Raw genomic sequence first — 12142 nt, forward strand, 5'->3', positions numbered from 1 at the left:
CAGCAGCGTGTCGTAAAGAAGCTGATTGGATTAAAATTACTGCTTTTAATTGAAGTAGGTACTTGAAAACATAACGATTAATCAAGCAAATATGTTACAGACGACTATGGTATAAAATATAGCAGCAACATCAGATAAAAACAGCAACAAATAAAACAGACGAATGGTAATAAAAAGACTTTATATTAATTGTTTTGTACAAGTTTTAAGACACACAAAATGAAGACGTATAGAACGGGAGAAACAAACACAAAGATTCTCTCCCAGGTCGTTCTACAGCAAACAATATTCAGAATACGTTCAGGAATATCAAAAGAAATGCATAAATAACACCTATGCATGAACCAGTCAGCTGTTACATTGCAAATAAAGAAAAGAAAAAATCTAATAATCGTTTCTGTAGAAAATAGCTTTAAGGTCTCTGAGTCTCCACAGTTTGTCCAATTTCTGATTTAGACCAGTGGTCAGTTTCTCCTGTGGGAGTTCCACATGTTGAACACAGCGCCGTGCAGGAAAGACCCCCGCAGCCAAATGACATCTGAGACAAGCACAGCAGAAGTTTGATTTGTCCGGGAATGAAAAAATATTTCTTTTTTAAAATTCTGCCCGTGGATCGGAGAGTTGAAATACAGTTCTGAAAAATCCCAAAAGCAAATCTTGATCCAATCTTCAGACGTGTGCGTTGCCCCCGATCACGCTCCCACAAACTCCTTCAGAGAATCATCAGCTGGAGAATAACGGCACATAGAGCTCAGAGATGCTCCTGTCGGTGTTGAGCAAAGCCATGACATTTAGCTCTGCTTAATCCAATAAGATCTTCTGCGCTGCTCTGTGAGAAACTTTTTGAAAGACTTCTGATTAACGGTGTTTTTGGTTCTGAATACAATGAATCACATTAACTTAACTGAGACGGTATGAAAGCATGTTTGACCAAGGCGAGGGCAGACTGAGAGCAAGAATATCAGGTTGTTTTTAGACACTCTGACTCATAAAAACACAACTGAATTACTTTTTTTTTAAAACTTGTTTTTCAAACAAAAGGTAGATGGGGAATCAAGGTTTTTGCGAAATTTGGATGCTCATCGAAGGTTTCTGATTTTAGCTGGGGAAGATCTGCAGACATGCAACACTTTATAGAAAGAAAATAGGAATATAAACACAAAAAGACCTTTTCCTTCCAACTGTCATTTACAAACTGTGGCTGAGAGATTTCTCGCTACATTAAGCTCAAAGTTGGTTTAATGGATGACGGCGTTGGTCTATTGGCAGCTCCACCACGTTGGTCCAGACTGAAGCTATCACATGGATTACCATGAAACCTCTGACATTCTATTAAATTAATAAAATTTAATTTAATTTAATTTAAATGTGGTTATCCCGTGACTTTTGTTTTTCTTTCTCCATCATCAGGCCAGATGATTTAACCTCTGACCCAATAGACTAAAACATGTACGTCAACACCAGCTGTTCTGAAACACGTTAAACCAATCAAAAGAGGATATTGCACATAACATTTGATGGCTTTTTACTGCCTGAACTTAGAGCAGACATGAGGTGGCACAGATGTTTACAGGCTTCAACCGTGCCGCTAACTGTGAATGCACCAAAACAACAAACAGAACTGCAGTTACACCCGGTACCAGACTATAGGCATGTAGAATAGAACAGTGAGGGGTTTGTTGTGCAAGCCTGTATGGTGAACTTTATGTCGTTGATGGCAATGATTGAGAGGGGACAAAAAAAAAAAGGTTCTTGTTGTGCTGGAGTTCAACCAGTAAGCCTGATGTTCTCTGAGTTTGACCAATCCCTGTACAGCTGATTGGTTCTTGGGGCCACTCAGAAATACCAACCCCAAAGTAGGTTATCTTTCCTCCCCTGAAAATGACCTTTAAAGAGGTTTGACAGGTGCGTACTGTTTTGGTAAAAGCACGCTCAAAGGTTTGGGCCACAAGTTCCTGTGATAGAAATCAGGTTATTATTGGGCTCACAGCCTAAAAATAATCATCAGAAACATTTTTTTTCCCACTCTGTATGTTCCTCCCCTTTGTCAAACCCTACCTTACCCACAACACAACTGGACTACAGAAAGCTTGGTTGGGAATTAAGGTGTGCTAATAGTGGCTAGCGTAGCTTTGAACCACTAGCCTCGAGCCAAAATGAGCCTCGCTTCGTTCTGACTCCACACCAATAGAGTTTTGTAATTCCATCTTTCTTTCGTTTGACTTAAGCGACTTCACTCAAGGGCGCCGATCAGAATTCGCACAGTTCACACACACGTGTGATTAGCATTCCCAACGCATGTAAACAGAGTTTGATGTGTGAAACTGCTGGATTTCACCTTTAACCTCGTCATTGCGAGCACGTTAGCGTCATTAGCATTTACCTCAAAGCGCTAGTGCGTCTCAGCGACGGCCTCATGGAACCAATAACTCTTAGTCTTGTTAGCCGGCTGGAGACGATGGTGGCATCATTTACATCCAAATTTGTTGCATTTTAAACAAAGTCATGGATAAAAGATTATGCAAATGAATTTCCATCTGCATCTTTTATACAAATATTATGAGTTGGGCACGTTGGAAGAAGTAGCTGGTGGTAGTTAGACGCCACTAAGCACAATGACATACTACAGTTAAATGAAATATTGCATTTGGGGGATTCTAGGGAAAGGTTTTCCTCCTTCTGGAACAGGACTTGGGTTGCACATGGACTCAGTAAGTTGTGTGGGTAAACCTGTGCACATTTTAATTATTCAAATTATTCTAAGTCATACCAGGAATCAGAAGGATTGATGAATGCACGTTCAGCAGATCATCTTATCATATCTGTTTCTCATTTGAGCAGTATTTCTAGAACTAATTGTGTTTACTTGTACAATATCTGCTGCTGCTGTTCTTCTTCCATACAGTATGTTCACCTCCTATTTTTACCAGTGACTTGACAGAAAACACGGTCAGACTGTCAGTAATCGAGAGAACATGAGGGGAATCTTTTTTTAAGTCAATGGGATGAAATTGTTCATTCTTCTCACGACAGGCTTCACTGTTTTGTCTGATGACGCCGTCGCCGCCGACGTGACGCGAACTCGAATGAAACGACTCAAACGCTTTGACAAGGCCGCCCGCCGTCTGCGCCGGGGTTACGAGGCCCGTACAGACGATGCTGATCTGAGGGGATTGTAGAAGAATTAATCATCAGTAGCTTCATGTTAAACATCTCAAGGACTGGCTCGTGGCTACAGACAAAAAAAAAAAAGTAGAATGAATTGTGTTTCTGCACAAATTCATAACCGCTGTGATGCATTTCTAAATAAAAACACAACTTTTTAGTGGCTTCTTGAAAAAGCTACATCAGCACCCGGAGATCTACTTTGGGGATGCAAAATGGCGCAAGAGAACGATTGAAATGTATAGCTCTCATTGCAGTCAATAAGAAGTTAATTTGAAAACATTTTAGTGAACTTAAATATGTATGAATACTCTTGTTAAATCAGAAGGAATGGAGGCAACTTGTCTGCATATGGTGCTGCACAAGGTAACTTTGGCAAAAGACGACAAAATGTGTCCTCGTTGATCCTCAACTACAGCAGTTTATTCAAGATATAAACAGATACTACATTAAATTCTCAGCTTTATTCTGAGTAGGTTTAAATCAATTTAGAAACTTATACATGTGATGCAGCCCTTTTAACATATAGTGGTCATTGCTTTGGGGATCTGAAGTAATTGGACGTCAAAGTAATGCCACGTTTACACGTAGCAACCATGGGGATATTTCAATGTGTTTGGGCCTTTGGTTCACATGTAAATGAAGCTACAAGTCACTGAAAACGATCATATCTGAAAACACCGGCCAAAGTGGAGATTTAGAAAAACTCCATCTTCACGTTTGCATGTTGGAGGAGACGGAGTTTGACGTCACAGTGTGCAGCAAAAGCGTCATCAGCGTCATGTGTGTGCTACCATGTTTGCAGTTTGGCTGCTGTGATAGAAAGTCAATATTTTCAAGTATTTGACTTGTTTTGTCCTCTAACACCACATTAGGAGCAGCTCCACTTTGCTGTCGGTCCAAACAAACGACCCTCGCGCCATTATTGTGAAAGTAACAGGAAGTAATTTGTGCCATTCGTTGTTGTGTTTTTTTCCAGGATTCTGATTGGCTAGCATGGCTTTATGCTTGTCGTTACACTGCCCCCTATAGGTCCGGCATGCTCATAGCAGCTCTTAACAACGTGCTTATGCAGGTTTGTGTAAACTAAGATTTTTTTTAAAAAACAATCTGGTGTGAACAATGTTATTTTTGAAAACGTAGATCCGTTTTTGTAACTACCTGGCTACGTGTAAACATGGCCTAAATCATGCAAATGTCTAAAGTTTTATACGCACAGACATCAACACACTCTCTGTACACTTAACAAAAACCTAAACACAACATGCAAATTATCTTCTTTTAACCTGTTCAAATGACATGATTGTAGCCTGACAATTTCAGATCCACACTTCCACCATTAGGCAACCAAGAAACCACTTCAGACAGTGGATGGACATACCCAGCAACTAGATCCTCTTGTCAAAGACGTCCTAGCAAGAGTAGAACAACAAGCAGCACTGACAAACTGAGTGACTCTCTTTGTCACAGATGTGTGACTTTTTTACTGACTTGTGATTTTTAGTCTATATTGTGCATATTTGGTTGTTTCCTGATGTTGTAGAGATACTGGGTGTTGGATAACAGACTCCCTTAGGCTGAAAAGAATAGATAGGGTTTAATAAAACAATACAAGCTGCCTTTATAGTTATATTCAGTCTCCGTATTCCCTTGCGATGCTCTCCCAGGCCGTCGCTGCAGACACCATGTTGTGCTGATTGTTGTGGGGTCTCTCTGCCTCAGTACCCCTGAAAAGCTCTTTAGTTGCTTTGGCCATATGGTTTTTGGATTCTGTTAGTGCTGAATGATGAAATGTGGTCCAGTGAACATTCAGCATCCAATTACTTTTGAGCCACGGTAGTTTGGGCGCTGTGTGTTAAAAGGGCTCCGGCTCACACACAGTTCTTTCAATATTGATGTAAACCTACTCAAATTAAAATTGAGAGTTGGCACTTTAATGTATTTATCCATTAGCGGCGGGAGCAGTTACAGGTCGTAATAAATGAGCACTCGTATGGTTTTGACGGCGTGTGGAGTTTCAAGCTGGAAAAACTAAAATAAAGACAAAATGGGGGAAAAAACAATAATAATAAAATAAAATAGGACGCGAAAGCTGATTGGGTGTCAGTGGTTTTGAAGATTTCAATACATCCACCGGCTGGATTGGTTTAATTAATAATTTGGCAGACCTAATTTCTAAACTGTAGCCAAATATAGGGCAGAAAATGGGTCTTTTCTTATAATTATGCGACCTTTTGATGTAATCATTGGATTGTTAGTCATAACTACATGCAATGCACTTCTGTCACCGTTTTTTTCTTCTCACAAATTAGTCTTCTCGAGCCTAGGGTAGGGTGATATGTCCAAAAATATTTATCGCATATAAATGAGAAAATTAGCGCTAACGATATAACTGACGATATAATTGACACGAGACAAAATACTTCAAAACTGCACAACTTTATTGGTGCAAATACATTTTCAAAAAGAACTATTTCTTTTCCATTTAGCAAGCAGCTGTTTTTGTTGTGCATTAAAGCTGCATTGTACCAAAATCAATGGTGCATAAGTTGCAAATTGCTTGCTGACAATTTGTTTAATCAAAAGGCATTTCAAATGGAAGTGGGCTGACAGATCCTGAGCATAGCAACGCGGAGTATCCACAAAAGTAAAGTAGAGTTTCTTTACAACATAAAATTTTGCTGAGTCGGGGGTGTATGGCGGCGGGTGAATATCCAGACCGTCAGGGTGGAAGTGGGCGGGACAGACAGGCAGGACTTGGCTGCTGATGCCGGTTTAGGATAGCGGTCACAGTTCTGTTTCCACCATCGGGTGGCGGTGGCGGCGGGAGAGGGTAGCGGCGGGTGGCGGGCGAATATTCGGATTGCAAAATTGCTATCCAGACACCACCACAAGGGCATTCGGGTCCAGCCCTATTGTGTCGGTAGATGCATATGCTTCTTGCCCCATGTGCATTAGACTGGACGAAAGCAATGGCACTGCACGTGTGCCTTTTACTCAAATTTTATGGCCATGTTTCAATTTCATATCATCCCCTGACATTATACTGATATTACCGTGCCTGTATGATATGGTCTCGCCCTACTCGAGCCTTTCCTGAGCAGTTTTTGTCCCGTTGGAGAAGCAGAACGTTGCATTGTGACGTGATGATCAGTGTGATTCACTTCACTTGGTGATCGGTGAATTACATGTGATGTCAGACAAGTGCACCTTTATTTACACACCTCCTGTTCCAACCAAGAAATAATCATTTATGCTGATTTACTTCTTTTCACAGCGCTTCTGTAATTCTTAGTCCTTTAAACTCAAGAAGCTTAACAGGCTCTGTTCATGACATAAAATACAAAACTCAACTTATATCAACTGAAGGTTAAAATCAAACTGACAGAGAATACCCAAGACAAGGCAGCTGTATTTGTGCAGCACATTTCATACGCCGGGCAGCTCTTCAACAGGCCCTTCAGTCTGCTGAACAATCGCTCAGACTGAAGCTCATTTAATCAGGAGTGTCTCGCATAAATCGAGGCCCGGTTCCAGACAGCGGCTTTAACAAAGTCCGAACCCGACCGTCCGTTCTACAATACGATAGCTGTGTGATCGGAGAGAAATCACAATGACATGAAGTCAACAATTACCGCGCCCCGATATTATGCTTCACCATGGCAACGGGTAAACAAAGAACAGAAATGTATGACAATGAACGCGTAGCTTCAAAAAACAGGAGCTGGAGTTCAAATAATTACACGTTATTCATTTTAGTTTAATATTTCACAGACTTGAATGTTACCAAAGGATTGTAAAGTGCTGGAATCCGGCTGTGCACTGTATAATAAATATTTAAATGTATGCATTTGAGCTGGTCTGGAGATAACAATAGAACAGATAAGAACTAGGTTTATTTTGGGCTGTAACCTCAGTCTGACCCGACAGCAACGATTTTGGGTGATTTGCAATTAAAAAAAGCAAGTTTAGACATCTATTTTACATTTAAAACTCCTGCTCACCAGGGTTTAAACAAGTTAGTGCTCTGAAACCCTTTTAAAGCTTTTCTTAGTTTCCATCATCCTCACTCAGGCGTATTCTCATAACCTCTGATGAGACATGGTAGTAAAAGTCCATCAGTGCAGAAAACTACAACATGACACATAAATGTTTATCAGTTTAAACCTTTATAGCAATGTAAGCTGTAAGGTTTCAGTGCAGGGGAACTGACAGCTGTCCTAATGTCCAAAAAGAGGCAAATTCACTGATGATAGATTGGCCGTGAAAGTGGTAAAAGTGGTGAAGATACCCCTTGAGTAAAAAAGAAGAACTAGGATTTTGGACTTCATCTCCTGATTCCTGCAAACGAATGCGGTCCGATATGCACTTTGATACGGACCGTGTGATGGAGGAAATGAAGCGGCGTGTCACACAGCTCCTTCAGGCTCAGCGGGAAGCCACAAGTGAGAGAGAAGCTCAAGTCTGTTGAAGAAAATCACTTCACTACCGCGGTAAATCATTCAGCGTTAAAGTGAGCCCGGCTTCTGGAATAAGAAATCCGGAGTTCCTCTCAAATAAGGGTTCACCGACTCCGAACTAGATCTGCTTTTAGGAAAGCACTGGAAATGTTGTGTCGGTAACCATCAGTAAAGAAGTTCATAGCACTCCTTCCAATGTTGCCACATAAGCCACAATCAAAACTTGTTTCTTGTTTCTTGTTTATTAGGATCCCCATTAGCACCAGCATAAGCATCGGCTATAAAACCCCCCTACACACACTCTTGGTTCGACCCATGACATCACTAGTGACATCAGCAAGAGCAGGAAGTGTTTGGTTGCTGCCACTTTCAGCTCCTGGGGGAAGCATGGTGGATTTGGTGAGTCTTGATGAATCTCCAATGGCTCAGGATTTATTTTAACAAACAAGTGACAGTCTGGTAAAGGAATGGGACAGATTGTGACAACACCCACCTCCATGTAGGATGCCAGCAGATTGTTTAAAAATCACTTAAACTTACTTGATGTGTTTCCCTGAAGTGAGCAATACCTCACTGAATGGTGGTTGATTGGTTGCTTTCAATTCAAGCATTAACCAAAGGGATGGAGGTTTGCTTTACTCGGTATAAAATGATTTGCTTTATATTGAATAATGGTTAGAAAACATTAGGGTTATTTTCATGACACATGAATCTTCGGTCCCCAAGATGTTTTGCTTGTCTGACTGACCCCAAAAACAAAATGATTGCACATGTTAGAGTCTGACTCATTCTGTTTTAACTCGTGCTTCTAAAAATTCCTAACCTTTTGGGGTCTAAAGCATCCAATTCCCTATATGGAGTTTTAGTAGACTGATTCATTTAATGAGGTGATGCTCTTCCTAAAACAGGATGATGTCCAAACTCAGAAATACAATACATAATTTAATGATGAAATGTTTAATAACTGTCATAATGGAAGGCTAATGGTCTACTGTAGAAAATAAGACTAAAGTAGTGCATCATGCGATGATCAGGACGTGTTGAGAGGGTGAGAAAACCAGAAATGTAACCATTTTTTTTCAGGCTGCAGAGGGGAGGGTGAGAGGAATGGTTATGCAAGGATAAAAACCTGAGGAGGTTTGCTGTTTTTTCTCAGAGGTTGGAGGAGCTTGACTGAAATAAATCTAGAATTTGTCTCTATGATATAGTGTTGGACGTCACTGTTGATGTTTTAGGCAACAATGGCACACAATAATATTTATGTGATTGGTCCAGTTTGTGTTACAGAAAAGCATCTTTTGTTGTTTTACACAACATGGAAATTAAGTGTAACTTGCTTAAAATAACAGTAGTCTTTCTTAGATGACATTATTTCCATTACCGTAAATTCTGGACTATAAGCCACTACTTTTTTCACACGCTTTGAACACTGCGGCTTAAACAACGATGCGGCTAATTTATGGATTTTTACGAATTTGCCTCGAGATGAAGGTGACATTGAGAGCGACGACAAAAGAGAGACTGAGGAAGTGTGTGACGAAGTAATTCTGAGGCTGTTCAACTCCGACACTGAAGACTTTAGTGGTTTTAGTGCAGAAAGAAGATGAAGATAGCGATCAATGACTTTTCCTGATAGGCTGCTGTATGTTTTTATTTTCTTAACCAGCCGTGTTACAGACACTGTAGACACCTGCGACTTATAGTCAAGTGCCGCCTGTATATGTACACAACTGGTTTTCTTTTTAAAGTTAGTGGGTGTGGCTGATATTCAGGTGCGCTCATAGTCTGGAATTTACGGTAGTAATGATATTTTGACAAGAAATGCTTTAATATTAGTTTATGGTGTTTGTTTCTTATAGTAGTTTATTCTCAGGGTGTCCAGGGACCCCAGACAGTATTCTTTGCATGTTAAATACATTGGAAGGATGAGAATTAACTGGTACATGAGTGCAATGCTGTATCAATGGAGTACTCTTTGAAAATGGCAACCAGACAAAAAATAACGAATGAATATGTTGAACTCTGTTTTGTCTCTTGTGGTTACGTTGTGCATTGCTTGACACATGGTGACATGTTCAACTCCCTTGTGAAGCATTTTGTTATTGCAGATTTAGAAAAGTACTCTACAAATATAACCCCTGCAGCCAGCATCTAGTTAGCATCTAGAAAACAGAGCTCAGAGAGACAACCGTGAACTCTGAGCTGCTTTAACACTGAATCGGGCCCCAGAGGAAGAGGTGAGGACGCCTCACCTGCCTTCATATGCCCTCTGCTACCACGGCGCCTCTTCATATCCTGTCAGAGGACTGATTCTCATTTACATGCAGAGCAGTCGTCTTATTGGTCTCTGATACCTTCGACCCGTCTCTCGCTGCGAGCCTTTCTACTGCGCTTCCATCATTCATTTAACCCCCTGTCTGTCTATCTATTATCTCCTGAGCTCCTGAGCCCCCCCTCACTCAAAAAAAGAGAGAGAAACTGTAATATCCTCCCCGTTCATCCTTCCCTCCATCTATCTTCATTCACCCTCAGTCCTATCACTCAGGGGCCTTTCACACTCAGCTCATTTGGTCCAAAGTATTGATGTTTCTAGTTTGATGATGTGTGAAAACTCTCGTGGATCACAGACCGGACCAAACGGCTGAAGAGGTGGTCTTGGTTTGGATTGTACTGAATCATGGTCCGGTTTGTTTTTAATGTGTATTTCGGATGGTTCAAACTTCTGGAGCAAATACAGGAAGTCATCAGTGATAGAAAAAACCCAAAAAGAGCTGTGGTAGCATGTCTGTGAACAAGGAGAGCAGCACATGGTCCAAACATGGTTCAAAAATAAACCAAAGTAAGTCAACTGTAAAAAAGTCATAAAAATACCAACACCTTGCATTTATTTTTGGAAAGAATTAGAGCAATGCTACCAGAAGATAAAGAAACTGCAGCAGTTTTACACAAATGAATGAAGTGTCATTACAAAAAGTGACACATCAACCAGTCAGAAGGACAAATTTTCTTTTTGTGAAGAGCTGAATAGCGTTCTTGTCTACATCCATGCCAAGTATAGGGACACTGAACAAATAGAGGAGCAACAAAACTGAAACTTTAATTTCCTTTAGCATTATTTAATTTTCTATGCAAGTCTAGGATTTATCAGTGAAGTGTTCACGGCATTGGGAGAGATAGAGCTCTGAGATAGAGCTCTTACATAGAACTGGTGTCATGAATTGTGTGGCGCAAATAATCAGAATATTTCCAAATTAAACCCATTTTTGATTAATTTTATTGAAACTAGTGAGTGACAGGAGAAATGGATAACATTAGCCGTGTTTTTACAAAAGCAGGTTTGAACCAAACTTTTGAAATGTTGCAAAAACTAAAAAAAAAAAAAAAAAAGAAGAAAGAATCAAAAAAGGACTTGTTTCCAATAATTCCAATAATACATTGTTTTCCAATAATTGCTTTGGAGCAAGTAAACTAATCTGTGTAGAATCATCAGAGGGACGTTAAGAAGCACTATCAGGCTACACTACGCAACGCAGAAGACGCCGAAGATAAAACCAGCTGTTTACCAACCGCTATGAAACCACTGGGCATCTTTGAGAGAAAATACGAGAGAATTATTGCATCATGTCAGCTGATAGTGCTTCATTCTGTCCAGAGGCAAATGCAATTAAAGCAACCGAAGCAGTCATTAGTCATGTGAGTTAAATACAGCCGTGACTTGATAATCAGACCCTTAACAATCTGAAAACCTTGCTATCCAACAGGTGTTTCAGAAAAATGAACAAAACCCATGAAAACCAGCCTTAACATATCGACAGCCTTGGATTCCGACTGTTCCATAACATACAAGTAGCAGTCAAAACACTATCTACAAACTCGACAAAGATTGGGTCCTACTTTTAGGACTAAGCCCTAACCTCCTACAAACCCTCCATGTATGTGTTTTTTTTTATTTCCGTTAACCATTGAGATGAGCTGGTGCAGCACAGGTTTCTGTCCAAACACTGAGGACATTTCAACAGGATTTGAGAAGATTAATTAACTGACACGTTTCCATCCGCTGCCGTTATGTTAGGTGTCGGTTTGGTGAACAGTTGGTAGCGCTGATTGTCCAGCTGGGCATCTTTAAAACCGTTGGCAAACTACATGTAACGAAACGACATAATCGGAAGAGCAAGAGCAATGTCGAAAAAGAAATGTGAGAAGTATGTTGTGCATGGTGGCTTGATGTATTTATTTGAAGAAAGTTAGAGTTTCCTCGTGTCATCTTGTGCGCTGAAGTGGACGTTTTAGTCAAATGCCACCACAGTTTTATCAATATCTTAATTGTTTTCTTTGATTTTTATGCACAAATTAAAATATTACATCCTAGCCAGCACTTACTAGCTTTACAAAGGCATGTCCTAATGTTTCCACACATTGTTTGCATGCTAAGTGCTAATTACTGTCTTTGTGGTTGCATACATTTGCAGGATGCTTTGGTAGCATTCGGATTCATCTACTGTTTCATAGCAGTCCAC

The sequence above is a fragment of the Stegastes partitus genome, unplaced genomic scaffold (assembly GCF_000690725.1).
Source record: "Stegastes partitus isolate 25-593 unplaced genomic scaffold, Stegastes_partitus-1.0.2 Scaffold1243, whole genome shotgun sequence".
In the NCBI taxonomy this organism is placed as follows: domain Eukaryota; kingdom Metazoa; phylum Chordata; class Actinopteri; family Pomacentridae; genus Stegastes; species Stegastes partitus.